Raw genomic sequence first — 6,000 nt, 5'->3', positions numbered from 1 at the left:
ACCCAGGGGTAAGTGAGGCGGGAAGGAAAACAAGCACTTCTGATTCCACTAACCAAAAAAGACTGCAGGAGTGTATAATTGCATGTGTGCATAAGTACATTTTGAACAGAATCGTTAAGTGTTCAGGATAGCATGATTCACCTGTCTTATCCATGACCCCAATTTGCCAGCACAGTTACAGAGGCAGCTTCTTCAACTTTTCAGAACATATGTGATGGGGTGCCTCGGTCTGGTTTTCTACTGGATGTTTTGATTGCTTGAAGAGTTGAGACAATGTAGTTTAAACTATGTGATTGTGTCTTTTTTTGAGTAATGTGTATAGTAAAGAAACAGAACGTTTCAAAGGTTCTGAACTGTGTTTAAACCAGGACATTATTGTCACACATACAACTGAAAAAAAATGTTAAAAAACACTAAAATGTAAGGGTCACTATATGGACAAAATACTTCATTAACAATACTGAAGTTGTCAAAGTTGTTGTGTTTCCTTTTTGATGCAAACGTTTCAGCAATTTTATTTCTTTTTTTTTGATGCTCCTTAGGAAGTTTAAAGAACAAAAAAAGCACAATGACAGAAGTCAGCTAATTCTAAGCAAGGCATTATTGTGAACAGAGATTCTAAACTTTCACGTCCTCCCTTCCTTATTTTCTTTTCCATTCATCGGGGGTTAAAAAAAAAATCACAGAAGTTTTGCATCCCTCTTAGGTGCCTGTTTTGTTAAAGGATCCTCAATAAAGTTGTACCTCCCCTCAGGCATGTGCTCTCAGTACATTCTGTGAATCGTCAGGATCATCCAAAATAAAGCCAGTTCTCACAACCCCGGGATATTTTCATTCCCCGCAGTGACAGGCTAATTGATTAGAACCACACTGGGTTCTTGGCGTGGGGATTGCAACACAGATATAATAGTACAAAACAGCTCTGTGACTGCTCAAACAACATGCATGTGTTACTGGCACTAGAAGGTACAACAAACATTAGGTGTAGGGGTTGGATTATTAGATTATGGACCACCTCCCAAAAGTAAGAATTCCAATATATTATTTCCATGCCCTAGGAAATTAAATCGATACTTGTGACCACGAGCTACTCTCTCTCAAAGTCAGAAACCAGTGAAGTAAGTCTCAAAAGTGTGATGCCATCAAGACTAAAGTCTGGAGCTGCTCAATAGAGGGAGACAGATTTTGTGGACACACTGAATGTTAGCGTTCCTTTTTTTTTGTACCCAAATTACTTTTATTCTATTGCAGCGTTGTCAGTTCTGACACAGAAAATGAACCCACATACTCAGAACATTCCCCCGTGTGCTCTCAGGTTTGCCTATAAAGTCTTTCCCAATGTATTGTCTATGGAGCAGTTCCACACTTTATGCTTGATGACATCACAAATTTGAATTTTAGCACTTTTGGTTTTTGAAAAGAGTTGTTTTTACAATTTTCTTTGGACTGTCTTAGACCATAGCAATAACAGGCATGCAAATGGGTGTAGTTCCCCTGTAAGATAAAGTGGTTGAGTAATACTGTAAATAAGAGATTATTAAATGTCAATCATTGTGAAGAAATCCATGCAGAGCGCTGCTCGTTTACCTGATGTTAAATGATATCCCTGATTTGCTGCCAGATAAAGCCAAACAGAGTCATATTGTTGCTTCAATCAAAGTGTCCTCGGCAAAAGAAGTAAAAAAAGGTTTGTGGGAAAAGGAGAGTAAAAATGCTTTACGACTACTTGTTGTTTTTAACTTTCTCTTTTTGAAACACTTCAATCACAGATGCCATCGGAATACTGATTGTCTAACTGACAGCCCTGTCATTTGTCTCAGTTCCCTCTGGTGTAATTGCACAGCTGTCCCTTCCGTTGTACTGTTTGTCCTGCCTGCTCTCCACATTTCACACGACATCCCAAAACATGTGCCCCTGCATGCAAAAGCCTTCAAACACCGGTGCTTATTGACAGCCTTGTGCACCCATACTGCTTTTCTCCCCTCTCTGTGTCTACGCTCACAAAACACACACACACACACAGAGCCAAAAATTTGCTTTTTAGAAGTTTGTTACTTGAGTTGAGCCTTGTAATTGACTAACCTCGGCACCGACGCGCTCCCCTCTGCTTTGCTCATTTTCGTCAGCTTGGTCCAAAACTCTCCAAGAAACATGAACTTCGCTTGAACTCCCTTCTCAGAGAGACACAGAGAGAGAGAGGGTGCGACAAACATGACTTTTGTCAGTTAGTATGTAGCACAATGTACTGTCACGATGTTATGGGCCCATGTAGTGACAGAGAGTAAGGTAATGAAAGGCCAAGACCAGCCAGAGACACAGCAAGAGAAGATGAGGGAATTTGCGAAATAGCCACAAGCTATCATTAAATTACTATATGTTGTAATTATTTCTGACCTTCGATCATAAATCCTATCGGAGTGCACTACCTTCCACTTAATTTGGTATGAGATCCCAGGGTTCATGAAAGTCCTGTGCATGCATCAATTGATGACAGTAACCATGATACCCGCGCTGCTATTTCTGCAACAATGAAGTAAAGCTTAAAAAGTTCATGGCAGTAAAGGGGGGACGCTGCAAACTAATGAAAGCTCAATACTGTACTGTGTAAAATGCACCAATGTCAAGAACACAATGGGAACCCTCTTCAATGTAAAAGGCAAAAATATACTACATCACCATTTATATATCACCTTTGAGTTTACAAGTGTGACAGAGATACTCAGACTTAAGTTACCATGGTTTGCAACCAAGCAGCACAGCAGCAATGCAGTTGAACTCTGTCGTTAGGAAGGAGATTATCTGGATGCTAACCAAGTGGAGATTGAGAAATGTTGAAAAACAGTTTTGATCCAGTTTACAGCAATAGTTAATCACTTTTTTGCCAAGGGTTAGATGAGAAGCACTCTGGTGTTTGTATGCTATGTGTGAAGCTACAGCTACCAGCAGATTGGCTTAGCTTAGAACAAAGACTGGAAACAGGGGGAAACCAGCCCGCTCTCACCAATTGAAGTAATGAATGACATGACAATTTGTAAGTCATTTTGCAGGCAATAAGAACTCATTTCTCACTCTGAACAAGTGAAGTAGTATAAACTGTGAGAGAGACCTGGATGGGTCAAACAAACACAGGAGACCAAAGTGTTTTTTGTTTTGTTATGTTTTGTTAGTGACATTTGTGACATAGTGAAGTTCTTGACATGTTGTCTTGTTATGTTATGTTGTTTCTGTATGTATTTAACTTACTCTTATATACTTGTTTTTAGCCCAATAATGTTTTTCCGATACCTAACTAAGTGGTTTTGTTGCTTAAACCTTACTGAAGCCGTCACTGCAGTTGTGTTGCCTATGAACATAACCGTGACCGTTTCACGGTAATAATGTGCCATTATATGAAACGTAAAAATGTAACTTGTGTACCGTCGTACAACACTGAAGCAACACGCTTGTTTTCCTCTGTTTCCAGTCTTTATGATAAGCTAAACTAATAGGCTGCTGCTGGTAGCTTCATGTTCAGCATACAGAATGAGAGTGGTATTGATCTTCTTATCTAAATCGAATCCAGTCTCAACGCTTACTGTATTTAGTTCTTAAACCCACATTGTACAGCTAGATTTATCTGACAGACACAGCACAAACATAAAGATAAAGTATTATATTACCATACATTTCAGTTCCATGATACTGCTACACTTAGAGTTAACAGTTTGATTGCACAAGACCAGAACCTATATCTTCATAAATACTGTATGACCTAATGTGTTTACATGGCACTCGCCACCAGACTGTGAAAACTTAGCTCGGCCGTGTCTCTCCCTGCAGGACAATAAAATTTCAATTGAACCAGACACTGCAACTCCGCAGAAATACTGGCGAAAAGTCTATGTTTTCCTTTATTATTGAATTAAACGTTCAGCAGGTTCATATTTCACGTAGCGGAGTGAGTGAGAGTGAGCAGTGAAAGATAAATGTTTTCAAGGTCTACAGGAACATCATGTGTAAAATAAAAATAATGTTCAGGCACAAAACAGGGAACTATAAACCTGGCGTTAGCATTTGACAAAAATAAAGTCTCGAGACAGAAGTCAAGTTGAACCTCTTCCAACACTGAAATGTTTCCCATATCATTTTTAATGAATGTAAGTGAACATGGGAAGCAATAAAAGTGTGTGTGTGTGCGTGTGTGTGTGTGTGCGTGTGTGGGAGAGAGAGGAAGAATGAGAAAAACACACAAATAGAGGCAGGGAGAGAGTAAGACGGCAGACCCGAGTCTTTGGCAGAGGACTCAGGTCCAGATGTGGAAATGGTGTGTATTATGTGTCTGCATGTTCGCGTGTGTGTGCGCGTGTATTATGAATAATGTGTAGTAGGTCCGCAGCATGAATATGTAACGTGTGTGTGTAAAAAAAGTGGTGTTGCCTGCTGGGACCTGCACTTGTCGTTCAAGTTTTAAAAATGAGGCCCGAAAGTCATCATCCCAAACACATTTTGAGAGAAATAATGCATGAAAACAGTTCTTAATGGTATTTGCTTGAGCCACATTGACTTTGACTGAATACTTGGTGAATAATTTGAGGTCAGTGACAACCACTCTAAGCACAAACTTGACATTTCGGACTTATTGGATCACTTCAAAGTAGCGTCCCAATGGAAGCTCATATCCGCAAGGAAAATTAAGAGAAATGTTGAAAAGTTAGTCATGATGAAAATAAAAAAAAGTTCTCGGTAGATATGCTAAATAGATATAAACTTCAAAATTAGTCATGATAAAAAAAGCTCAGTATGTCAGATTTTGACTTTTGAATTATTTTCTTTCTTATTGTCTTTTTAAAGCAAGACTATGTAACTTTAAAATGTGATTTAACTTAAGGTAGATTAACCCAGAGGAGACCTTCTGCTGAGTTTATCGTTCTTTTCTACTGCTGTCTACAACATTATGAAACAGGTCACTTAAAGGGACAGCTCACCACAAAATAAAAAAATACAGATTTCTTACCTGTTGAGCTATTTATCAATCAAAATTGTTTTGCTGTGACAGCCTATATATAGAAGATATCTTTAAAAATATGCAACTCACAGCAAAACAATCTCAACTGATAAATAGCAAAAGGAAAAATATGAGAGAGTCAGGAAGTCAGCACACAAAATGTGGGTTACAAAACAATGTCTAGCAAAGGTTTGTTAGCATTTGCTGACATTAGTCACAGAAAGCTACTGTCATGCAAGATCAAGTACGGCTGTATATCAGCAAAAGGGAGTCTATTGACCTGAGCAAAGGTGCATTTTACTGAATATGGATTCAACTTTCTATTTTTAAGAGGAGATATTAGACATTTCTTCCTTAACAGGTTACATAGTCTTGATTATCAGGGGTTAATTTGTAGGGTAATTTTGACATATAGTGTAATAATAATAATCAGACTGTTTTAGAGCGAAAGAGGAAAAAAATCAACTTCAACACCTTTTCATGATTTGGTTGATAGCTGCCTCACTGAATCACAATAAAGCCGCTGTTGTTGATTCTCCAAGGGGAGTAATGTATGAGTCATATTTCTAAGGAACGGTGATTGGGATGACAGCATTCAAAACATCCTGCTTTAGAACCAAACTCAAAGTCACAAAAAGCACTAAGTTGACTGACAAGCCTGCTTTGTTTTCATTCCTTGAAGTAATGAAGCAGAGTTCTGTCCATGCCAAATCTTCCAGATCTGGGTGCTGTGATAAATCCCTCTGGAAGAAAATATTTTGGATTGATTCCCTGATCTTCTACATTTGTTTATGGCAACTTAATTGTGTCTGAATGCTACACTCGTGTTGTGTTTTACTACTCTGGTGACTCCATGCTGGCAGAAAGCTTCCTTCCCTCCAATGGTTGGGGGAAACCTTTTTATTTGTGGTCTCTGAATCTTTATTCTAGCCTACTCATAAAGCACTGAGATGAGTGATATCATGTGGTCTTCATCAATAAGGGACCTTTTTGTCATACGTTAAATTGAAAGATTA

The sequence above is a fragment of the Anarrhichthys ocellatus genome, unplaced genomic scaffold (assembly GCF_004355925.1).
Source record: "Anarrhichthys ocellatus isolate YVR2014 unplaced genomic scaffold, GSC_Weel_1.0 scaffold20, whole genome shotgun sequence".
NCBI lineage: Eukaryota > Metazoa > Chordata > Actinopteri > Perciformes > Anarhichadidae > Anarrhichthys > Anarrhichthys ocellatus.
This window is presented reverse-complemented; position numbering follows the sequence as displayed.